Source organism: Zingiber officinale, chromosome 9B (genome assembly GCF_018446385.1).
Source record: "Zingiber officinale cultivar Zhangliang chromosome 9B, Zo_v1.1, whole genome shotgun sequence".
Taxonomy (NCBI): domain Eukaryota; kingdom Viridiplantae; phylum Streptophyta; class Magnoliopsida; order Zingiberales; family Zingiberaceae; genus Zingiber; species Zingiber officinale.
The window spans coordinates 39,018,334-39,046,158 of NC_056003.1; the positions used below are offsets into that span (position 1 = coordinate 39,018,334).

The 27,825-nt window shown below is 34.0% G+C and overlaps 1 pseudogene; it reads right to left on the minus strand.

The window, feature by feature from the left end:
* Positions 1 to 4,388: 4,388 nt before the first annotated feature.
* LOC122022948 lies at positions 4,389 to 24,947 on the minus strand (annotated as a pseudogene).
* Between the last annotated feature and the right edge of the window lie 2,878 nt (positions 24,948 to 27,825).

Below are 27,825 nucleotides of genomic sequence, written 5' to 3' on the forward strand. Positions count from 1 at the left end.
ATGAAACCCTTACCTGGATGCGAGTGAAAGCTAAAGAGGGCAAGAAACCCCCAAAGATTCCAAGAACAGAAGAAAGAAGAAGAAATCCAAAGAAAAAAAAACACGGATTACCTGGAAGGAGCAAAACAACGAGAGAAAGAGAAAGAGGGCTGCAAAAAGAATGACGAAAGGGGATTAAATGAAGGAATTTCGAATTCGAGAGGAAATATCGGTGACAAACGACTAGTTTGCAAGAACAAGAAAGAAAGAAGAAATCCAAAGAAAAAACAAAGAGGAACGGATTATCAGGAGCAGAGCAGCGAGAGACTTCCGCAAGAAAAAGAGGAACAGGGCGAGAGAAAGAATGGCGAAAGGGGATTAAATGGAGGAATTTCGAATTCGAGAGGATATGAAGGTGACAAACGACTAGATTGTAAGTGTTGTATTTTTTTTAATTTAAAAATATTTTTGTTTAAATATTATCATATTAATTTTGTACTTGTCTTATAACTAATTTTAATTAAACTGTTTTCAGTAGGGGTGGACATAATTTGGTTAAAATCAGAAAATCAATCAAACCGAAATTTTTTAGTTTTTTTGGTTCAGTTTTTTCAATGTTTTGGTCGGTTTCGATTTAAGTTTTTGAAAATTTGATTATTTCGTTCAGTTTATGGTTTTGATTCCCAAAAAATCGAATAAACCGAACCAACTGTATTATACTTAAAATATGATTTTTTTATGGATATTGGGTCATACAAGTGGATTGGGCCTCTAATCATTTGTAATATAATAACATAATTAAATTATATATATATTGTTACCGGACAACAAAATGTTAGTATTATTTTAATAAATTGATACTTTTTCTTGGTCTCTAAACTAATATTTGTAAATGCACAAAACCAATTTAATTCATTATATAAACTGTATATAACCGACCATATAAATCAGACCGTATTACAATAAAAACTGGACCGAACCATAATAATATGGTTTGATTTTGGATCAAAGATTTTCAAAATCGAAACCGAAAAAATCAAACTGTAGTAGACTAAAATCGGACCAAACCGGCCGATGCGACCCCTAGTTTTCACTTGAGATAATTTTTGATAAAAAATTAGTATTATCTTTTGATCAAAATTATTATAATAATACCCAAGTAATTTCAATTAAAATAATTTTAATCTAATTGATAAAATGATATTTTTATAATAATACCCTAGTTTTTGAGGATCGATGAATCAAATGATATTTTTGTTCCAATTTCTCCCTTTTCTTCTCCCTCTAAATCAAACTTTTTCTTGCCATAATATAATGTTCAGTTCATATTTTATTATTTATAATAGAGTTCGGATACTAGATGTAAAAATATAAGGAGGTGAAACATATTTATATATAAATATATCAAATATGGGCACAGAGATAAAATCGAAAATGACCTAGCTTTGAATTACATAAAACTTAGGCAAATATATTTAGATTAATTTTTTTTATTTTTAATTAATATAAACAGTAATTTATTTTGAAAACTAAATAGGGCATTAACTAAAATTGGAGGATAACATAAAATTTATTTTCACAATTTCAAAATACCACAAAAAAAATTCGAATCTTAAAAATAGTTTCAAAATATCATTATTCACAAACCACAAAAAAATACAAAAATCTCAACCGATTAAGAAAAAAATCATAAACATCAAAATGAATTTCTAAAATTTGAAAAAAAAAATCAAAATAATATTTTTAAAATTCTAAATTTTTGAACGTTGATTATTTTAAATTATAAAAAACATGATAATTTTAAAAATCACAAATATTGAAGATAAACAAATTAAATTTCTTAAAAGGTTAAATGATCATCCACTTAGAGAGCTGAGCTGAGGAAGGATTCTAAGTGTGTTCTACCACGAACATCTCGCTCAGGTAAGAAGAAACTACAAACAAACCACCGAAAAATTTGACTAGTCACGAAACATTTCATAGCTAACCACTAAACTATTTCCTCAAGAATTCTAAAAACAGTTAGAAAAAAAATGTTTTCTCTATTAACAATCAGTATAGCAATTGGTAACTGTCCTTGACACAGTATTCTCTGATTTCAATAAAAGAAAATTTGCACTAACAGTGATCACAACATTCACTTGTAACAAAGAAACTTGTTTCATGCTACATGCACTGAAGATTCCACTGACCATCTCCAAGCACATTACTTTGATGTTGTGCTGCTTGCTATTGTGGCTGAGGTTGCGGCAACAAATAAGATGCTAAGTGATAACTTTGATGCTGTGTTGCTTGCTGCTGCGGCAACAAGTAAGATGTCGAGTGATGACTTTGATGCTGTGTTGCTTGCTGCTGCGGCAACAAGTAAGATGATGAGTGATGACTTTGATGTTGTGCTGCTTGCTACTGCGGCAACAAGTAAAATGCTGAGTGATGCCTTTGATGTTGTGCTGCTTGCTGCTGTGGCAACAAGTAAAATGCTGAGTGATGACTTTGATGCTGTGTTGCTAATTGTTGTGGCAACAAGTAAGATGTTGAGTGATGACTTTGATATTGTGTTGCTTGCTGCTGCGGCTGAGGTTGCGGCAACAAGTAAGATTTTGATTGAGGGGGTGGAACAAGGTACTAAGAAGGGGGAGGGGTGGAACAGCAGCATAAGCATACGGTCCAACAAGTACTAGTACTTGAGGGGGTGAGACAGGAGTATACATTCCAGCAGGTACTGGTACTTGAGGGAGAGGGGATGGAACAAGAGCTTGATAAGTATACATTCCATACATTCCATACATTCCGGTAGGTACTGGTACTTGAGGGGGAGGGGTGGAACAAGAGCTTGATAAGCATACATTCCAGCAGGTACTGGTACTTGAGGGGGAGGGGGTGGAACATGAGCATACAATCCAGCAGGTACTAGTACTTGAGGGGGAGGGGGTGGAACATGAGCTTGATAAGTATACATTCTAGCAGGTATTGGTATTTGAGGGGATCGAACAGGAGGGGGTGGAACAGGAGCAGTAGGTACTCGTACTTGAGGGGTAGTTTCACTTGGATTTCCAGGACCTGCCATATCTACATCCATGGATGTCAAATGAAGCAAAAATTCATATATTTTGATTCTGTTTATAGTGGCAGTAATATCTTTCTTCTGCAACGTTTTTCTCTTTGCCTCTTCTGTGTGCATCCATGATCTGTGCATCAACTCTAAAGAAACAGTTCACATGCCTTGGCCAAGAGCACCAGTGCATCATCTGAGAACATATCAACATTCTTATTCGGCTTCATTATCGTCTTTATAATCTTATTTACACGAGTAATTGGTATGCATAGTTTTTGAAAATCTGTAACATTTCTTATCTTTGCAGTTGGTTGGTACATAGTATTATCAGAAACAACCCCGAATCAGAAATGACTAGATTGCAAGTCTCGTATTTTTTTCATTTAAAAATATTTTTGTTTAAATATTATTATATTAATTTTATATTGCAAGTCTTATAACTAATTTTAATTAAATTATTTTCAGTAGAGTTGGGTATAATTTGGTTAAAATCAGAAAAATCGACCAAACCGAAATTTTTTAGTTTTTTTGGTTTGATTTTTTCGGTGTTTAGGCGGGTTTCAGTTTAAGTTTTTTAAAATTCGATTATTCGGTTCGGTTTATGGTTTTGACTCCCAAATAATCGAATAAACCGAACCGACCGTATTATACTTAAAATATGATTTTTTTTTATGGATACTGGGTCATACAAGTGGATTGGGCCTCTAATCATTTGTAATATAATAGCACAATCAAATTATATATTTATATATTTACTTATTGTTACCGGATAACAAAATTTTAGTATTACTTTAAATTCATAATTATTTTAATAAATTGATACTTTTTCTTGATCTCTAAACTAATATTTGTAGTCGCACAAAATTAATTAAATTCATTATATAAATCGTATATAATCGACCGTATTATAATAAAAACCGGACCGAACCGTAATAATATGGTTTAGTTTTGGATCAAATATTTTCAAAACCGAAACCGAACAAATCAAACCGTAGTAGACTAAAATTGGACCAAATCGGTCAATGCCCACCCCTATTTTTTCAGTTGGTAAATTTTGATAAAAATTAGTATTATCTTTTGATCAAAATTATTATAATAATACCCAAGTAATTTCAATTAAAATAATTTTAATCTAATTGATAAAATTCAAATTAAAATAATTCACTCTATTTTATAGTAATTTGGATCAAAATTATTAAATATAATATAATATAATATAATATAATATACCTTTTAATATTTATTGAAAGATGACTAAATTAGATAGGTTTGATTGGAGTTAGTGAATTATTAGGGATAATTTCCAATTTTCCCATCAAAGTTAGCGAATTAAATTGGAGCAAAGATGACTGAATTAAATAGATTTGATTGGGGTTGTTCTGGTGAATTCATCATCCAGTTCCCACGCCAATAAGCTGGAAAATAATGAGAAATCAAAGTAATATGATATGAACAAAATGTAGTAGTTCTTAATATTTAAAAAAAATGTTTTCACAAGAAACTAGTGTTGATTTGTTCAAGCACGTGGATTTAATAGCAAGTTTAATAAGTTTTAAGCTAATCATTCTAGTTAAGCACTGTCATAATCGAAACACAGCATTCTTCCGTATACATTATTTCTGGAAACTGTTTTCTTACTAACACTTACAAAATACATTAACATACATTAACAAAAATAAAAATAAAAATACTGCCCTAAAGGATTTCTTTTCCATGACAAGTATGAAGGGTCCTCAAATTTCCTGCAAGATACAAGTAAATTAGCAAAAGATATTGGTCACTTGATAAATAATTATATGCATCACACGACCCAATTTAATATTTTCCCTTTTCTTGTTCTATTATGGGCGAATAATATTTTTATGTTATCAAAATACAAACTTAAAACATGCTTACATGTTCCAAGTAACATCTCACATAAAATTTATGTTATGTCGGTTGATATCTGAGTACGTGTTCACTGTTAGAGCATCCGCAACGCTAATGCGTTATAACATTCATCACCTCATCAAAAGATATGAGGTTTACTGCCACATATTCATTATAACAACAAATCTCTTTTACTCACATCCCTTTTAACATTAATATGGACCCCACCATCCACTTATTCATCCCTTTTATTAGTTTTTAAAATAATATTAAAAATTTTATAATTTAAAAAAGGAAAAAAAATATTAAAAAATTAAGAGAGAGGGTGTTCAAACCTTTGAACACCCTCTCTCTTGTGAGTGGGCATTATAATGCCCACTCACAATGGAGAGGGGGTGTTAAATAATGCCCACTCACAAAAGAAAGGGGGTGTTAAATAGGTGTTAAATGGGTGCTCTTATGCAATACCATTGTTTGGGCAGATGATATTTACTTGATAACAGATAGTGCAACCTCACTTCTAAATAATTTACCTCCATTGCTATATAACCTCTCTATTACTTGATAGTTTCTGTCTTTAGTTATTAATTGGCAAATTCTTCATCAGAGTTCCATCTTCCTCTTCAGCTTCATGAATTGCACCCATCTTCCCATTCCTCTTCCTTGTCACTAACCCTTTCATCTTCTTACTCCTCTTCCAATTCTTCCTCTTCTTATCTTTCTTTTTTTCCCTCTTCCTCTAATCACTTAAGCCCTCTTTATCCCCTGAAGAGTAAAAGGACACACCTTCTCTATTTAGTCGGACATGGTTCAATGAGGTCTGCACACGATTAAGTGAGGTATTCTTACTTATGCTTAAGTATCAAAGGGCTCCACCTAAGCTTAGGCATCTTGTGTTGGAATATGCTATTCTGTGCTTTTACATGTAATTAGAATTGATTCCTTATCATTGGCAAGGTTGGAATTGAAGAAACATGTGCTAGGAATAAAAAAATCACTTTATAAAAAAAAGGTAGATCCGTTACTTTAGCGGCCCCCCTAGTGCCGGCCCCATAAATATGGAGGGAGGTTTATGCAGGTACACAGGCCATAGGCGCATGGTGGGGTAAACCCCAGGTCGTCAGTTCCTGAGAATCGACCCCTGACCATTACGCCAGAGATACCATGCGTCCACCGTCTGTGCTACGCCCTAGGGGCAAAAAAAAAAAAAAAAAAAAATTATGTGAGAACTGCGAGTGGTATCTAACATGGATATGAAATCATATCTAACATGTTGTTTTACCCCTCTGTAAGATACTATACCATACACATTCCCTTTTATCCTACTTTATATATAAGTGTACGCATACCTTATTTTCTTTTAACAACATTGATAGAATTGAGGTGATCTTTCATAGCCTGGTACAATGATAAAGTTGTTGTCATGTGACCTAGAGATCACGAGTTCAAGTTGTAGAAATAGCCTCTTGCAAAATGCAAGATAAGGCTGCGTACAATAGATCCAATGTGGTCCGACCCTTTCTCGAGACCACACTAGCTACCCTTTTTATATTTCAATTTATTTAATAACAATCCAACACTTATTATTATTTAGTCTCGATCGTGTATTTATTTGATTCTATTTTGTGGTTATGATACAAATGTGGATTTTGTTATGAGCGAGGAGTTATGACCCTTGCATAAAAATAGAGTTTTTGGATCGTGACAACTATGTTGTGTTACTTTTCTAGGCTTCCCTTTTTTCTTCTTCTATTTTACTTTACGGTTTCTCCATGGCCTCCTCTTTCAAACTTTCTTCCTATTCCTCCATGAATACTTTCACTATTTTTAAGGATGGCATTGTGACATATACATTGTTTGGACATCTTTCAACAAATCAACATTAGAAGAACAATGACAAAATTTTCCAAAGCCCTTTATCCTCCACATAGTTCTATATGGAAAAAAAAACATGTCAATCATCCATTGTAAAATACATGAGCTTATGTGGGCCAGATGCCATATGGCCCCATTATGTGATCATCTTTTGAATTTGCTAGACAGTAGCTATAAAAAAACCTTCATAAGTAGTACAACATAAATGAGAATGTCAAGAACAAATTATTAGAGAGGATACAACTGAAAACATCACTTCCAAATAGCACCTCCAGTGCATGATTAAAAACGCAAGTTCTGATAAGAGCATAGAGTTGGGTAAATGATTTGATTAATGGTGTTAAAAAGGTCGAAACTAAGGAAAATTTTACTCAACACAAAGTAAAAAAGGGCATTTATGCTTTATAACAAGAACATATTTATATAAATGCCTCTAAATAGTTGGAATTTACACAGTGAGTTTTGTCATTATACTAAGTTAGCTCTCCACAGAGTACACTAACTTCAGCAAATTGAGCAACATAACCAGTCAAATATTATCAAACTAGCAAAAGATAGTGAAGGAAATATTTGCAGACATCATCATGTAAGAGGACTAATTAAGCATGGGAAAAAAAAAGTAATAACAGATTTTAAAATTCCAGCTCCTAAGGTTAAATTACATTAAAAATTCTATGGCAACAGGATGAAACCATTTGGTTCTAATACTAGAAATTGACAAATAGGAATTAGTATTTAAGTTGTTTATTTGTATCATTAAATTTGTAGAAGAACATACCTAGGCTTCACCAAATACACCGTAAAGGCACTGGCCAAAAAGAAGCATAGGCCTCCAATTGTGAGATATGCAATGCCTGTAAAGTAATTTTTTCCACCAAGCCTGCTTGAGGTGGAAAGACCAACTTCTTCTTGCCACTAAAACTATATGTATTGTAATTGTCCTGTACTATCACTGTTATGGTTTCATTTACTTTAAGATATCGTTCTATTTTTCCATATGGCTTCCTGAATGTTGGAAGGGCAGCAGTCTGCATCCAAACAATGAGATCCTCTTGCTGACTCAACCGCATATTGAAAGATAAAAGCTAAATCAAAATTTAGATTTGGTTGTATTATTACTAGATGGGCAGATGGGCAATCATAATGAAACTTGAGCATATCAACATAATTATGAAAGCATCGGAAGATTTTGATTGCAAAACAACAAACTAATTACAGATCAACTATAAAGAAAGTGCTGACAGTAGTTCAGGACCAAGAGCTGTATTTAATATCCAGTCCATTACCAACTCAAAATAGTAGAAGAAAATATACAAGGAAGGAAGGATGAGAAAATAAATAGCACAACCTCGTGGTTTAGATCATTATAATACATGATCAGAATTCATTAGATTTCAGTTGTAAGAAATACAGAGTATTTTTTGGACACCAAACACAAAGCCATAAGATCATTTCCCCGGTTAGCAAAAACTCTCGGAGTAATTGTAGTAGAAAAATAGAGCATATTGCTGGACAAATTCAAACACTCAAATGACTTGCTATTCAGAAGTGGAAGTTGAAATTGCATTTATGTTGTGTTAATATTATTGATTAAAAACTGAAAGGATGTAATCAAGAAACAGAGTCTCACTGGCATGCTTTCAACAAGTGAAGCACCGCCTCTCAAGGTACCATTCTGAAAGTTCCTTGGAAAGACATTATCTCCAAATTTATGATCCCTGTCACTTTTCCATGAAATGCCTGTCATGTTCACAGTCAAAATTTGGTTGCCAATGGAAAAACTGTAAGTATAATTAAATAAACTCCATGCTATAAGACCATAAGGGAGAATTTTAGAACGATCAGGTGTAGCCTTTTCAGGATCGACCACTTGTATCATTTGATTTGTCAGAGTCCGTCAGCTGTGCATCATTTTGCCTCTTTACATATCTGGATGAAAGTTTCATCATCAATCATGCAGTAAGTTAAACTTTGAAAAGTTTTTTGTCCATATCTTTATAAGGATAAGGTGGTTACTTAAAGTCATGAAAAATTGAACCAAAGGCCACAGAACAGAAACATGCTTACTACTAGAGAAAATAGTACTGCTAGCTATAGAAGATTGTGCAGTGCATACCTCCTATGGTTCTGGTAGAAGTTATCGAGCTGGTCGTAGACATAAATAGGTTGATCCAGGTCTTTTGGTACCTAAGAGAAAGAGAATGGTGATAATAGTTATTAGCTTTTGCAAAGCTACATACTTGTCAAGATAACTTGCAAAAAACAAGTTTTCAACAGAAGCAAACTAAATCTCCAGTTACATATTGATGATAGAAATTAAGTTCTCTCCCCTCTCTATTGCAGAAATAGGATCAAGTAAAAGAAATCTTTGTTATTGTGAGTATTCTAGTGCAGGCCTTGCTAGTATTATCATACTGGATGTATGCAACCTTTTCATCTGTGCTTCCTTGTATGCATGCTGCATCACAATGATCTCCAATTTCAACAACCTACAAATAAAAGAAACAGTTAGACATAAACTGTGCTATAAGGCATCAAAAAAACTACTCATGTTATAAAGCCATTAACACACCTTGTTGAAGGCCATCAGCGCTGCAACACCAATGGGGACAAAAATTACACCAATAAGTGTGGAAACAGTTATCACCTACAAGACAAGCCATGAGCTTTTTCTCTGATATGCAGTCCAAAACTTAGTAGCAGATGATTTGCAATAAGACAAAGATTACCCATCTTGGAGTAAGGATTGGTTTACAAGCTGGGAGCTCTTGCTATGTAAACCTGGAATCTGAGAATCCAATAGAAAACAAACAATGTCAGTAGACTCCAGAGGAGTTTTTTAGTATGAATCAAACTGGGATATGCAAGGGGGCTATGGAAAACTATCATAAAACCACTCTCCTTGGAATGCAAGGCAACATAAGTAGTTGTTAGTTGTAGACACAAAAATCTCATCTTAAGCTTTGGGCTGTGTTGATGGGTGGCTCATAAGGCCAATACAACATGGATGGAAAAAAAAAATCTATTACGATTTTTCGTAACAGAATTCTATTATGATTTTTCGTGTCTGTTTTGGCATGCTGGGATTTGGGCATTATTTATAGGGATCATTGTAAACCTATTATATATCAATGTGGACTCTCTTGTGTAGAGAGAATTCTAATAAAGCTTCGGCCGTTTTGTGGAGTAGGCTTACCGCCGAACCATGATAACTCTTCTCCTCTTCCTCCTCCTTCTTCGTGTTTGCTCTTTCTTGTGCGCTTTGTCTCATTGCTCCACACGATCTCTTTCTCTCTTCCTCTTCTTTCGTGTTTGAGGTCGAGATGTGTTACCCCCTCTGTGCAAGAGGCTACCTAAGGGGTAGTTGCTTAACTAAGTTAGAATGACAGATAACCGACCACTCTCAAGAATGAATTAGCTTTTTAGAAGGCATATTACTGTCTAAAGGAATCATATTGATCCACTGCATGCTCGCTCAATCGTATGCTACTTCTTATCAAGATTTAAAGTTCCAAAGTGGGAAAATTGACACCAAAAAGGTTTTCCCTGAGTGTGGTATAGAACACTCTAAAAGGAGTCATCTATCTTGTTTAATGAAATAGTCACATCATTATGAGCTTATCCCATAGGGGGTCATTAACTTAGATGTATGAACACGACACTAGCTGAAAAATGGTGGTGGATCTTGCTTAACTTAGTCAAATCAGATTTAAACCACACCTATGGAGTTTTAAACCATGATTTGTTAGTACCATTGGAGTCCTTGTAATTCCATAATCCCACTCGAACTGAAATGGGTCAAATCAGAGGTGTCTAGGTTCATCAGTGGGTTTTGACCAAAACCCACTGATGACCCTCCTCTAGTTGGATTTACCTGAAATAAAGTTCCCTGTGAAGGTCTGAGTAGGGAGATGGTATATATGGTATCAAAACGAATTTATACACCCTGGAAACTAAGTTATGACTCCGTGCTAGTTGGCACATAACCCAATAATGGCCATGCTGTAGACTTAAACCCTATGGCAGCACCTTCTAATTTTATTTTATTTTATTTTATTTTTTTTATAAGGGGCATGGTAGCACATGTTGAGTTTATAGAAGGGGGAGATAGAATCAAGTTTTAAGAAACGATACCATACTAGGCCCACGTTGGGCCTGATATGCTCTCATATCAGGCCCAACGGTGGCTGAATTTTTTTTTCAACACTTGCTACCACACATATATAGCTTTAAATCATGATTTGATAGTACCGCTGGAGTCCTTGCAATTCTATAATTCCACTCGAACTGAAATGGGTCAAATCAGAGGTGTCTAGGTCCATCAGTGGGTTTGACCAAAACCCACTGATGACCCTCCCCTACTTGGATTTACCTAAAATAAAGTTCCCTATGAAGGTCTGGGTGGGGTGATGGTATATATGGTGTCAAACGAATTTATACATCCTGGAAACTAAGTTATGGCTCCGTGCCAGTTGACACAAAACCCACTGATGACCATGTTGTAGCCTTAAACCCTATGGTAGCTGTTAGAGTGTATACTAAAAGCCTAGCTTTTGGTATAAACATTTATCTAGAAATAAGAATCACATTGGTCAAATGTCTACATTTGTGATAAATGTAGTTGTTCAATTAATTTATATTGTAGATAACATGGTGTGTGGTGTCACACACAGAAGATCATGTTATCAGTACCTTATAAACAGTAGCTCACGACCATGATGGAAAGGAACAAACCATTGGAAGGTCGTAGTGTAATTAGGTGTTAGTTTATCTTAACTATATAATTACACTAGTACACTAAGAGTGTATTGAGTAGGACCATTAGAGGTCGTTTCTTTTATACTGACTTTATAAAGGGACAAAGACCTCAGTTATTATGGAAGTGTGTGCTCTTAATCCTAATATAATAACAAGCACATATATTTGATATTTATTTCTTTAATTTATCAATGGGTGAGATTTAGTTCGATGAATCAATAAGCCCGATAAGTTGGGAAATGATATCACTTATAGTGTGTGTTGTTGATTATAGAAGGAAACTGTATCCTAGTAATCTAGGTTGAGAATGTCCCCAAGAGGAGCTCATAAGGATTGTCATGTTAAACCCTGCAGGTGGACTTAGTCCGACATGACGATGAAGTTGAGTGGTACTACTCTTGGAGCTAGATATTAATTAAGTGAGTTGTCAGTAACTTACTTAATTAGTGGACATTTGTTTTCTTAAACACAGGGAGACTAACACACTCATAAAAAGAAGGAGCCCAAAATGTAATTTGGGATTGGTGCGGTAGTTCAATAATAGTTCTTTAGTGGAATGAATTATTATTGATGAAATTAAGTTGTGTATTCGGGGCGAACACGGGATGCTTAATTTCATCGGGAGACCAAAACCAATTCCTCCTCTCGGTCCCTATCGTAGCCTCTAGTATATAGAGATTTATACCCACCGCATACCCACCTTCTTACCCATCCAATGGGGCCGGCCAAGCTAGCTTGGAACCCAAGCTAGGGCCGGCCAAGATCAAGTGGATGAGTCATGTAGGTGGTCGGCCAAAGCTTGGGTCCCAAGCTTAGGTGGCCGGCCACTAGAATATTAAAAAGGATTTTTATTAAAATTATTTCTTATGTGGATATCATGATTTTAAAAGAGAGTTTAAAAATTAAAAATTTCCTTTTATAGCTTTCTACAAAAGATTAAGAGAAGAGATTAATCTCTTTCCTTATTTGTAGTTTAAAAGGATGGTTTTAATTTTTGGTAAAAACTTTCCTTATTTGTAAATCATCTACATGTTTAAAAGAGAGTTTAAAATTTGAAATCTTTCCTTATTTGTTGATTAAAGGAGGATTTTAAATTTTAAGAAAACTTTCCTTTTTAATTATGTTCATGATTTAAAAGAGAGTTTAAAATTAAATATTCTCTTTTATAAGTTTCTACAAAAGATTAAGAAAAGATTTGATATCTTTCCTTATTTGTAGATTAAAAGAGATTTTAATTTATAGAGATAACTTTCTTTTTATCCACATGTTTAAAAGAAAGATTTTAATTTATTAAATTTCCTTTTTATAAACCAATCATGAAGGGATAAAAATTATTGGAGAAATTTTTATAAATTTCTAGAAACAAATTAGGAAGTTTTAATTTTTGTTTAAATTAAAACTCTCCTTGTTTTGGGGAAAGAAGTGGCCGGCCATTACAATTGAAAAAAGAAAATTGTTTTAATTAAAATAATTTTTCTTTTTCATGGCAAAGGAATTAAGGAAATTTTTATTTCCTTATTTGTCAAGACCAAGGATTATAAAAGAGGGGGTAGAGGTGCCTTCATGGCTAACGACTCTATTCTATTTTTCTTCCTCTTTTCCTTGGTGGTGTGGCCGGCCCTTCCTTCTTCTCTTCTTCTTCTCTTTGTGGCCGAACCTCTTCATGCTCATGGAGTTTTAATTGGTGGCCGGATCTAGCTTGAGGAAGAAGGAGAGAAAGCCTACATCCCTTGGAGCTTGGTTGGTGGAAAAGATCTTCATCTTTTGGAAGCTTTGTGCTTGGCCGAAATTTGAAGAAAGGAGAAGGTGCTATGGTGGTTTCTCATCTCGGAAGATCGTTGCCCACACAACGTCCGAGGTTAGAAGAGGAATACGGTAGAAGATCAAGAGGTTTTTCTAAAAGGTATAACTAGTATTTTTTCTTTCCGCATCATACTAGTTATTTTTGGAAATAATACTAAATACAAGAGGCATACGATTCTAGTGTTTCGAATTTGTTTTCGATATAGTGTTCTTTTATTTTTCTTTTCCTTGTGATTTGATTGTTCTTTTTGGTTGACCTAAAGTTATTTTAGGAAATTAAATATTAGCTTTCCATAAAAGGTTTTGTCTAGTCGGTGGTGGTTGTTCCCATATCCAAGAAGGCCATGTGCCTCGCCACGTCAGTACTGGGAACCAATTATGGAAATTAATATTTAATGGAATTAATAACTTAGGTGATTTGGATCAAACGTGTTAAGTTCCGCAGGAGATCCAAGTCTAAACCTAAAAGAATAAATAGATTAATTTTTGGATCAAACGTGTTAAGTTCCGCAGGCGATCCAAAATTTAATTTAAAAGAACACATGGTAGCTAGGAAAAGGTTCAGACCTTTGTACAAAATTTTTGTACAGTGGAACCTCTAGGTTTTCTGAGTAGCAACCAACAGTAGCACCTTCTAATTTTATTTTATTTTGTTTTTTATAAGGAGCATGCTAGCACATGTTGAGTTTATAGAAGGGGCAGATAGAATCAAGTTTTAAGATACTCTCATATCAGACCCACGTTGGACCTGATATGCTCTCATATCAGGCCCACGGTGGGCCTGATATGCTCTCATATCAGGCCCAACGGTGGCTGAATTTTTTTTAAACACTTGATACCACACATATATAGCTTTAAACGATGATTTGCTAGCACCGTTGGAGTCCTTGCAATTCTAGAATCCCACTCGAACTGAAATGGGTCAAATCAGAGGTGTTTAGGTCCATCAGTGGGTTTTGACCAAAACCCACTGATGGCCCTCCCCTACTTGGATTTACCTGAAATCAAGTTCCCTGTGAAGGTCTAGGTGGGGAGATGGTATATATGGTGTCAAAACGAATTTATACACCCTGGAAACTATGTTATGGCTCAGTGCAAGTTGGCACAGAACCCACTGATGGGCATGCTGTAGACTTAAACCCTATGGTAGCACCTTCTTATTTTATTTTTTTTATAAGGAGCATGGTAGCATGTGTTGAGTTTATAGAAGGGGGAGATAGAATCAAGTTTTAAGAAACGATACCATACCAGGCCCACGTTGGGCCTGATACGCTCTCATATCAGGCCCAACGGTGGCTGAATTTTTTTTTTTCAACATTTGCTACCACACATATATAGCTTTAAATCATGATTTGCTAGCACCGTTGGAGTCCTTGCAATTCCAGAATCCCACTAGAACTGAAATGGGTCAAATCAGAGGTGTCTAGGTCCATAAGTATGTTTTGACCAAAATCCACTGATGACCCTCCCCTACTTGGATTTACTTGAAATAAAGTTCCCTGTGAAGGTCTGGGTGGGGAGATGGTATATATGGTGTCAAAACGAATTTATACACCCTGAAAACTAAGTTATGGCTTTGTGCCAGTTGGCACAGAACTCACTGATGGCCATGCTGTAGACTTAAACCCACTGATATGCGCTCATAGCAGCCTATCCTTTTTTTTTTTTGGCAAGCATTACAATAAACAATCCTTTTGACTATGTTTTAGGTAATTTATAGTTTGAAAAAAATAACAGACTTTGAAATCCACGACAAAAGAGAGATGCTCAATTGAAATGCAAAGTTACACACGTTGGACCTGATATTGTACCATAGCAGGCTCACGTTGGGCCTGATATGGAATCATATCAGGCCCAAAGGGAGGCTGGATTTTTTCTCCACGTGCTATCACTCATGGAGAGCTTTGTGTATTAGATAGCACCGTTGGAGTCCTTGCAATACTCTAATCACACGAGACTTGAACTGGGTCGAATCACAGGTGTCTAGGTCCATTAATGGATTTTCGTCAAAACCCACTGATAGCCCTACCCTACTTGGATTTACTTGATCTCACCAACCCTATGAAGGTTTGAGAGGGGGGAAGGTATATATGGTCTCAAAACATAGTTATAAACCCTAGGTAAGAAGTTCTTTGTCCGTGCCATTTGGAACACAACATGTGTTTCTTGCAGTTTCAGGAATAAGAACCAATTTTTTTTCCTCGTAACTTAGTTATTTTGGTGTTCCATAATTACATGTCTAATTCAAATTTCAAAGCCTACCTTGTGCTCTTGAAACCGAGTGTTGGTCCTAGCCTATTTGATTTTCTAAACAATCCCAACCGTTACCATTTTTTTAGTTTTGAGAAGAAAGAAATGGTGTGTAGTATAACTTATATACATTATCTCTATTTTCACTGATAAGCACTAACATCGCAATTTGGATTTCACTGATAAGCACCAGCATCGCAATTTGGATTTCACTGATAAGCACCAGCATCGAAATTTGGATATTGTGACTAATCACTATGCAATATTATTAATATTCCAGTGTCAGTTTATGCTCTTCTCATATAATACATACCACTATATTAAACAACAAAGACTACATACAAAGATATAAAACTACCTACACTATGTTAGTTCATTTACATTCTCTACAAGTTTTTGCCTTACAAGACTATGGATATTTAATCCAATGTTTTAAACAACTTATCTCTCAAAATTGATACCATTACATCAATTCGAATCTTTTTCATATCTCCTTGTTTGAAGTCCATCTTCATATCGTATAGGAGACATCGAATGTATTGCATCACATAGAAGCCACAGTCAACGCTGTAAATAACAACACCATTTTAATGGTCAATATTTTTTATCAATATATTCTATTCGCACTCTGTGCTCGACTTACCTGGCTTGTTGTTGTGGACATTCTATTGTGCGAGAGATCCATTTATCAAATGGATAATGTCTTTCAAATTTTGGATCAATAGCAGCAACGTGCTCACGACTATAGAGTTTAAAATCTGATACCTGTAAGATTAAAGAGGAAATTTACATTTTCCATCAACTATCATTTATATTAGAATACAAACATACACATGAATATTGGATGCTTACCGCTGCTTCAAATTCATATTTGTATTTACTTCCACTTGCTAGAGAATTGTACTGATTGAACGTCATTGATTTGGTGTCCACCATCAGCAAGTGGAAGTGTGCATTATCACTGCACAAAGGTATAAAAATATATCTAACCTCTTCATCTCCTCTATCTGTCTTTATCAGGTGTTGGAAGGCAAACTTACTTGACGATTTCATTAATGACTACAAATATTCAAAGTCATGCATACATAACCAAATAATAAAATGAATTCTAATTTGTATTATTCTCAAATAAATTACTTACTGTGAATAATGTTGAGCAATATATAGACTTGTTGTATGCCCTTCTAGACGAGAATACCCCCCTAAATAGAATTTTACAATATGTGTCGATTACGTCTCCTCTTGTCAACAACTCTCCATTCACACCAGATAACAGAAAATACACATCTAAACAAAATGGTGGTTCCTCTCAAACTAAATCATTTATAAACCTACAAAGTAAACAAATCAATGATTATTTTACAAATTTAAATATAAGAACCATAGATCAACTATGTAATTAGAGAAGCATATAATTGTCTTGACTGATCAACTATGTATTTCACAGACTTTAGTTTCTCCAACGCTTTTAACAAGTACGCCACCTCTTCGTCTTGTTTTTTTTTCTTGGAAGTCTTAAATTGCTTCTTCATATACTATGCGCATAAACATAAAAGGCATTTAGATAATCTATTAAATCAAACAAATTACAATGAAATTTACAGATATCGTCTTACAGCAATGGCTTGTTTCCTCATTTTGTCATATTTGTCAAACATATCTGCATCCTTCTCTGCCTCTTCATCAGATTTGTCTTCCATCAATTCTACAATATCTCTTTCTTCTTCCATTTCATCCACAACAATTTTTCCTTTCCCCTTCCCCACAATATCAGGTTCTTTTTCAACTTTTTTTCCATCTCCTGAACTTGAACCTTTCTTCGCAGACTCACTTATATGTATATTTCTACGCTGCCTCTTAGGTAAAGTTTTGAGCCATAATGGACTATCAATTGGAGTATCCCTGTAATTATAGCGACTTCTGTCATGTCCTCTCCTGCTTCTTATTGTAACACCTACAGGTTCAAATTGAGGATTGTCTACAGGCTCGCTATATTGAGAATCCATGTCTTTATTTTCAACTATTTTAAGTAATTCTTTCACCCTCTCCTTCAATTGCATGTTCTCCATTGTTAGCTCTTTAATTCTGTTTGCTTGAATAATGCAATTACAACAGTCATTAATTTGGCTTCCTCCTTCAGTGACTTCAATTTGTGATGTCTCCATTGCATGTAGGCTATTGTCAAAGCCAACAAGGTTCTCAAACAATGAATTTTCATATTGGGTAGGGATTAGGTCAATCAAAACAGGTAACAATATTAAAACACATGTTAAAACAAGAATTTTTAACCCAACTATAGTCAAAGTATTCAAAACTTACCTCTTCAGAGGAGACTTGATCAAACAATTCCCTCACCTTACTAATATGTGAAGGAATATTCTCCACTTATTTATTCTTGCTCATTTTATTTTGTATGGTTTTTGGATTGGAACATGCTCCAAAAACCATGTCTGATTCACCATCACAAGGGTTACCTATTCATAAATGTCTGTAAAATATTAATAAATTTCACATAAATTATAAAATTACTGCCAAAAGACCAGTAAATCCCTTTAGGTAAGGGAGGTTGGTGTTAGATTGTTTTGTTACAGTTGATGAAAATATGTCCCCAATCTTAGGTAATTGTGGAGCCATAAATTCATAGATGGCTTCAACCTAGTTGAATCTAGCAAGATTCTCAAAATCATCTACTATATCTATAAGACATAAAGGGACCTTATATGTACTAGAAGAAAATAAGACACAAACAAATATATACAAAATATAGAATTTATAAAATAATAAAACACCATCTTCTCCTTCAAAACGATTGCCATAAAATTAAAGCAACTCCTCAATTCTTGATCTAGTAGCTTCTTTTTTGTTTGAGAAGTATGTTAGAAAGAGGTCACCGGATGCTTTAGTTGAATTCATCAGAATTGAAGCTCCTCGGTCTGCAATACCAAGCGGCAATGAAACATCTCTTCTTATGAAGCCAACCGGAACACCTGACCAAGTTAAATGATTATTAGACTTCTACCAATAAATACAAAAGTATCAGGCCCAACGTGGGCCGATACGCTGCCATATGAAGCACACGTTGGGCTTGATATGACATCGTATTAGGCTCACGTTGGGCCTGATATGGCATCGTATCAGGCCCACTATGACCCTGATGTGATATAGTATCAGGCCCACGTTTAGCCAAAGATTTAATTTTACCATACAACTACTTTGTGATTAAAATAAAAAATTATATATTGTACCTGAGAATCTAAAGGTTTGACTACTTGAATCCCAATTTTGAAATATATTGACCAAAATCCCATGGATGTGCTGCATATCTTGTATGTCCAAAAAAATACTAAAGGGTAACTTTTTGATCAGCGCTATGTGTCGATCATGTAAAATAACATACCCTTGATGCGTTCCTTTCTTCGCGGATGCTTCAAAAAAAACTTTTAAAGTGACCTAGGACACTATTCCAATGCAATTTCTGTCCAACATCAATTGAACCCTACACTTTATAAAAAATAAAACATTTTAATCATACTAGTTGAGCTTCTCAAAATCATAGAGTTTGTAAAATGATACCTTTACAACTAACTGATGTTGAGAGGATGATGATACACCCGATCGACTTCTTTGGGCCATTATGAGACGAGATAATTGACGTAAACCCTAGAACCCTTCACTGGCGCCTCGCGATCAGTCTTGATTTTTGGCACCGAAATGCTTGATGCCGCTTGAGAACACTCGAGGTCACTAAACTTGGGTTTCACAAGAGGGAAGATTTCTTCACAGAATTGGATCTGCAGTCGCATGTTACGAAGGAGGGAGGTAGACAAATGATGGAAGTTATTTTTTTAAAATCAAAGTTATTCAAAAAGTGATTTGGATGCCTCGGTACTTGACTACTGAACAGAGGAGATTGGTGGGAGGGTTATATTGGGTATTATACATGACTTACCTACGCCTTTTGGTATATGCAAAACGGTGATGCGTCTTTTGATAAATACATTATATCACGTACGCCTTTTGGTAAATTGCCGATAGTTATAATATGTTAGTATAAGTGTTAAAATAATTATTCTAATATAAAATAAAATTATTCTAATTTATCTAAATTTAATTAAAATTATTTTTAATTTAGACAAATAAATTAATACAATTGTAGTAGCTAATTGCTACAATTCAGATTAGTTATTAATTGTTATAATTATTTTGAATTAATTTTGACTAAATTAAAATTATTTTAATTAAATTTAAATAATTTTAATTCAATTGATAAAAAATAATATAATAATATTGTATGTATAATAATTTTAATTAAATTGAGTGAATTTATAAATTATTATAGTAACTATTTTAATCGTTATAATAAGGAATTGAGCCAAGTCATCATAGAGTTACCCGTTATGTTTTTTATACCAGAGGTATAAAGATATAAAAATAGAAAGCAAATGGGTAGTCTGAGGTATAAAGATATAAAAATAGAAAGCAAATGGGAGAGACTACGCAGTCACTCCTCCCTCAACATAAATACGTATTTTTCATCTTCCATTATGAAATTTTTAACTTCATTCCTAAGGATAATTTTACATGCAGTCCCTATTGGTAAACAAATTTTTGCATGCAATCCTCATCCATGAAAATCTTTATTTTCACTCCCCAATCAAACATCTTTACCTAATTGCCCATGATATTTTTAGGTACAAAAGTCTAAAAATCAGTATAAATCCTCTTAAATTGAATATATTAACTTAGAATCTAGTATATTTTCTATGTACGATTCTTTTTTCACCTCAAAATATACTTGATTTTAGTTTAATGTGCTTAATTTAATAGGAATTATACTCATTTTTAGACTATTTGTACCGAAAAAATCTGAGGGTTAATTTCGATAGAAAATATACTCGATCCTAGTATAGAGTACTAGATTATAGTGCAAAGTGCTGAATTTAACATGAATTATACTTATTTTTAGACTTTTTATACCTAAAAAATAAGAGGGACAATTTTAATAAAAAAATATACTCGATTTTTAATATAAAGTACTGACTTTAAGAAGAATTATACTCATTTTTGAACTTTTTGTACTCAATTTTGAAATTTTTGTACCAAAAAAATTTGAGGGGCAATTTAGGTATCAATATTTGCATGAGGGAGTTGAAACAAGTAATACTTTGCATGCAGGGAGTGGAAACAAAGTTTTTTAGACATGAGGATTGCATGCAAAATTAACATTGTGATTGGAGATTTTTATCTAATTTACCGCATTCCTAATGATAATAATATTAAAATAAGAATAATTTTATGATAAAATGTTATAGTATTATTTTAATTTTGCTTTGGAAAAGGAGGTTTTTGTAAAATTAATAATTAAAAATATCTTTTTAATTTTTGCTCAAAGTCAATATGGCAGTGTTCTATAAATTATATTTTTAGAGTCAAAATAATTTAGGAAACATATTATTATTTTTTTATTTCAGATATTTAAAATCTTCGATCCAATTAATGTCGGAGGTGGATGGCTTTTCCTGATTCATCTGCTAGGTAAATATAGAAGCTCAAGTCACTCCCAATACAATAGCTCAACATACATTGTGCCAGGGTGATCAACTCTTGTACTTTGTTTACATCGGAGGATAAATAAAGAAGAGGTTAATCTTCAGAGAAAAATAATCCATCCTGAAAGGGATGACAAAAAAAAAAAATGATCTACCAAAAGCTTGCAGCCAACTTGCAGTCGTAAGCTCGTGCGCTTCTATTTGACACAAGGCTAATGTTTATTGGAAAAAAATTTGTTTCTCTTAAGAGGAAAGAAAAATATCTTCTATGATATTGAGCAAATAAAATTTAATCTACATACAGACTTTCAAAGTTACAATTTTAATGCAGCTAAGAAAGTGTTTTTTCAGAAATAATAAAAGAATAAATGCTCAAGTTTTAAATGGGATAAATATTAGGGATGACACATCCTTCATCCCTATATCCATAGGATATAAGGTATCTATCCTCATACTTATATCTATTAAAGAATCGGATATTTTCTATACTAATAATTTTTCTTCTTTCTATTCAATCATCGTTCAACAAAAGCATATCACTAAAAAAAAGATAATCGATGGAATATTCCGTAGTAATTTCGTCATTGTAGGCGTTTAGTGACATAATTACGACGGGAAGTAATTTGTTGGGAGATAATTTGTCGGAAAATAGTTTACCGATGGAATCTAAAATTCTGTCGATGATTTCCGACGGAATAAATTTCCATAGTTATTATTTTCGGACTAAAAATGAACTTTCGTAGTAAATAGCACTCATCAATTTCGTTGATATTCTAAAATAGAATTTACCAACAAAATATCCTATTCCGTCGGTAAGATGTTTTGATATTTATCAACGGAATAGGATATTCCATCGATATTCCAACAAAAAGGAAAAAAAAGAATCGTTTGTATTTAGGCCCTAACTTATTTACAATTTTTATATATAATAGAAACTACCATAAACGATGTAATTTCATACATGCAAAAAACAATCACCTTTCACATTCATAGGATCATATTTCACAATCGACACATACAAACACATTTTCATACATTTTAACAGATACATTTTATACATTTTCATATTATCCATAATATCACTAACATAAATAAACTAACATCCATACAAATAAACTAATAGAAAATATCTAAATATTCATAATAGAAACAATCATAATAATCTAAAACAAATAAAATATAAACATCATACAAACAAACTAATAAAAAAACTACACTATCCATCCATATCTATAATCCAAATAGTACATTCATATATAAAATAGTAATAGAAAATTTTGCAGAAAGTCAAATACGATAGATTTATGTAAAAATAAAAATATTGCATATATATAACTTTGATGCCTGGACAGTCAACATAAATGAGCAAATGATGATTATCAATGTCAATAGGCATAGACTCCTGAAACATATAGTAATAAAATATTTAAAAATTAGCATATTAGATTATCAAAATATAATAAATATATTTTGCATGATTTATGTATGATAAAAAAAATTGAGTTGTAATTGAACAAACCTCAGAAAAAGCTAATCAACAGGATTTGATAGATCCTGAGTCTCCTGTGAATCAAAATGAAATGGAACTAGTGGTGGGGGCAATTATGAATGCTTGCATATGAGCCATGAGAGCATCATGATCCTTGGCTAGCCTCCGATCGTCCTCAGCTCTCCTCTGCTCCTCAACAGTCATCTACTGATCCATCCTCTGATCTATTGAGGCAATTTGAGTGTGCAATTCTTGATTTTTCTATCTTAAAGACTACACCTCAGTAGAAGAAGAGGAAGAGGAACCATCACGACCCCTAGGAGTCCTCAAACGATCAAATATGATTTTGGCTTGGGAGCCAATGTCGTAGAGGATGGAGTTTTTTGTTCATCCACTGGCAACATCATAATAAATCTCAATGCCTCGGTGAATAGACGTTGTTACTCCCCCCTTCCCCCCTTTGCTGGTGGTTGGGTGCCTCAGCCACTCTATCTGTTATTTGATCATGTGTGGAAAAATATAATATAAATATTATTCAATTCGATCATAATTACAAAAGTTAATCAAGATAGAAATGATTAAATATAATAAAGTAAATAATCTTACATGCATGGCCTTCGATCTAGGATTGACAAATGTGTCATCCTTCTTCTTGTGGATCTTAAAAAAGACTTTTATACAAGTAGAAGTAGGTTGACGGGCTAGTTCACGTTCTTGCATACACAAATAATTTGAGACAAAATTATATAAATTTAATAATAAATATAAAATTTATTTATTTAACTTTAAATTAAACTCACCAGATCTATAACATGCTCAACAATAGATCTGGATCCTAACATATGCCGAGCAGTTCCAGTGCTCGGGCCACCTAGCTTTATATTTCTATTTGTTCGAACTTTTTCAGCATTTTCTTGTCATCTTTGTGCAACCCAGATGGTCATCCATGTACTCCATATCTCAGTTGACACATATGCTGGTTTGATGCCCTTCTTTCTGATATAGTAAAGATGGTCTCTGTAAAGTTTGCCACAATAACTGTTCCATGTATCTTTAAATAGTTCCTCATGCCCTTCCTCCCATGTATATCTTTTCTACAATTATAAGTTTAAAATTTAGTATATTAAAGGATAAATATATTAACTAAATATCAAATATATTAAATATACTTATGACAAATTCATTATAATAAAATGACTTAATCTCCTAGTCTACATACCTCTATATAGTACTAGAAGCACAGACTCGTTCTTTGAATCTTTCGATAATATATATGATAACTCGGTGGCCATCATGAGTAAACATGTAAGAAAAAATATTAAGATATGAGAAATATTATAAAGAGAGTGGTATATGAACTTGAATTATTAATAACAAAAAAAATACTTATGAGTCCCCAACAACTTGTAACACCTTGTAGCCACGGAGTGCTACTGTCTGCTACTCTATCATAATAATGCCTATAAAAAATTATATTACACACACATAACTGATCGTGAGGACAGACTCACTTATAACTCGCACTGGGGCGAGAGTCTGGGACACTGATAAGCCATTATCTGATACTTTGTTTTGGGTTGATATTTGGTGTTTTCTATCCATTTGCATACTTAAGTACACCTTAAATCATGTTTATGAGTTGAAGTTTATTTTGAACATCATTATATTTTCTTCCTTGATTTATGACATTATTCCTTACATATTTGAATTTGATCTTGTAAGATAAGGAAGTTGATTCAAATTGCTACATGGCTCAAGGGAAGATGGAATCACAAGGAGAATCTTGGTTCATCCAATCAAGTGAAGAAGCCAAAACCCTACTTGGGTTCAAATCGATTTCAGCCATCAAAATGAGCTTACTTCTTGAGCTTAACATAAGTCAAACTCTCTCACCAAATCCCTAAAACCCAACCTAAACCCATTTCTAATTCCGGTTCAAAATCTAGGTATAAATGCAGATTTTCTCACGGATGAACAGTAGATTGGGTACTGTTCATCCGCGATTTTTCGCCCCGCAGCTCCCGATTCATCTCCGATCAACTCTTCAAGCGCCGACGTTAGAGAAGGAGTTCCAAGTCAGCTTCTAGACCATCTTTCTACCAGCTGGAAGTTCGCCGGAGGGAGGTTCCGACGACGAATGTGCTGCTGTCCAAATTTGCTGTTTCCGCCCTGTTCGGCGACGTTTCTCCGTTCCAGCGGCTCCGCCTCACAGCAGTGATCATCGGAGGAGGTTCCCCGGTGTCACTAGATCCCTTCCGACGCCCTTTCACTCACCATCAGATTTCTTTTTGGAGCAGAAGTTCGGATTAGCAGATTCCATGCTTGCGCTTCGAAATTTGATTTGATTCTTGCGCTCACCATTGGAGAGGTCTCTGTGGTGAAGATTCCAAGTTCGAATTGACTCCAGAGTTCAGAAGTTACCTGTTGTTCTTCTCTGACGACCGGAGTTAGGAGTTTCCGTTCCGGCCTCTTGTGTGACGGCAAGAGTGTGATGTTTGTTTAGTTTGGTTGCGAGTTTGGATCGGTTTATTTCATTTACTGTTTTTATTATCTTAGAACAGATTTTGTTTGAAGTTTGTTGCATTTAATTTCATAGTTAGATTTCGTATATGTCTTGCTCTTTCTTTTCTTAGTTTAATTGTGTTGATGGTGAATCCCATGGCGTAAAGTGACAATGCGTTGTGGATTAATTATTGACACTTAGTTAGATTTCATTCCCGCATTAGAGTAGTTTCCTACTTGTCTTGTTTTTAATTTGTTAGTTTTAGAATTAAAATCCAAACCCCCATTTATATATTAAAAACCCCAAAAATATGAATAATACACAATCCTAGTTCACCATTGTTAATTTGATAAGCCCATTCGTGACATTTAATATAATTTTCGGCTTATCAAATTTTGGCGCCGTTGCCGGGGAATCTTGTACAGTGTTTGGTAATTTTAGGATTGTTTCTACTACTTTGTTTAGTGCCTTGATTTTTAAATGTTTTATATATCCATGTGTTCGGTATTTTGAGCTTCCTGTGTCTGGTGATTTTGTTTGAATTTTTGTTGCAGGCGAGACCAGGATATACATTCGGTAACCATGGATCCATTTGAGGCTTTGTTGATGGAGAGAGCTGAACTTGACGATAATGATAACATGAAGAAGGCGCTCGCTTCCATTAGGTCTATTCAACTTCCACGTTGGCTCATATTACTGAACCGTATTCGCCCACCAAAAATTTAGGGGAGTTTGATTCATTCCACTTTTTATTTGTAATTATTCATACCATGTCTTTATTTTGATGCATGAATAATTTCTTAGTTTACTTTAGCAATTTTGTTAGGTTTGTAAATAGTCTTTTCAGTTTTCGAAAATAAAATGTACCCCTTACATTTCTTTATATCATTTTAGAGAATTTTGAAAGCTAGTTAAATTTGATTTTTAAGTTGAGGGACTTAATGCATGAATGAACTTTTGGATTACACGAGTTTGCTACTTAGTGATTGAATCTAGATTGATAAATTGAAATGATAATTTGAATACTTAGTGAGGATTAAGCCTTATTTGAGATGCACTTGTGTTAGTGTCACTCTAGAACTTGCTTTGATTCTTTCAAAACCACAATACCATAAATTGAATCATTGTTATGAAGGTGAATCTATTTGTTTCTCTTTCTCCCACATGTTTCTTGCTAATCTTCTTGTTAATCATCATATCATTTTATCTTCGCTCATTTCTTCTTATTATTTTTTTTTTGGATATGGATACTTTGAATGTTATATGATGAATGATTTGACCAAAATGACAAAATTTAAGTGAGGGGGAAGATGCATATGTTGTGAGTTCATGGAGGTTTCCACTTGATTGATGCCCAATTCATTGATCCCTTAATTGAAGCACGTATTATTCTGAATTATGATGCTGTTGAGGTAAAGGAATTTCTAATATGATAGCTTGGCAAATTGAGGATGCTTGGACATGAGCTGGTGTTGTTGCTGGATCAGAGAATGGAATGCAATTGATAACAAAACTAATATGAATTCTGGACAGAAAAGAAACTATGCTTATAGATTTGGCAAGGACAGATTGGGTGTCAAATGTTCATGTTCTTTCTAATCAGCAACAATATGAATTTTAACTTCTATCAATTTAGTAACAAATGCAACTTTCTTTCAAGTTGAGTCCTGGATGATTCGAGCTGGAATTGCATCAACTTTTGAATCCTGAAACTTAAGTCTTTTGTTGCAATTCTGGAACTGAGCCCAGGAAATCAGAATTCAGAAATTCAGAATTCCTGAAGCAGTCTTCATGCTGCTGAGGGATTGGAAAAAAAAAATGATGAAACTTATGCCCAAGAATGTAGATACACTGAAGTAGATACACCAAATCTTGCAGTTCTCCGTAAATGCTCAGAATCTGTAAACAAAGAAAATGCTGAAGAAATTCTGGAATGGAATAGAACTGTGTAAATCAATTTGGAGCACCCTGAACTTGTAGCGTGCCAAGTTTTTCCTGTAGATTTTTATCGGTGAAAAGTTCAATAGAAATTCCTACCCTCTCATTATTACTTGTTGTTCATTTCTTTCCCAGCACTTGATTCAAAAGCTGCAACCTCAGTGAGTTTGGTTTCTGAAACTGCACACCTGAATTGCAGTGCAGAAATTGAGAATTTCACTTATGAGGTTGGGTTTCATTGAGCTTGATCTAGAGATTGAATTTGACGTTGCAGATTGGATTGGAACTACTCTCATAGTCCCCCATTCTTACGCAGGATCAAAGCCAAATCTGCTTAAACTTAATCCAAGAATTTATATCTGCTTTGCTGAAAAAGTTTGCAAACCCTATTGGAATTCTATATTTCAGGAAGTAGCAGTATGAACTGAAGAGATTGAATACTAATCATTTTGATCAGTATGTTGAGAAAAAGATCTGAGTAACATGTGCAAGGATCAGCTGGATTACTACAGAATGTAGTTTCATCTTTTATCCATTGAATGCTTGGTATTCCTGCAACTTCCTTTAACTAAATGTCTGAAACTGGACTTCCTGAAATCAGAAAATTAGAAGTCAGAAATCAGTATCAATCTGAATTAAACCTTTGAATCTGGACATCAGTTTATAAAGGTGATAAACTCTGAAACAATAGGAGAGACTATCAAGAAGTAAGAAATATTTACAGAGGGAGAGGAAATCAGAGATCTACAGAAATGAA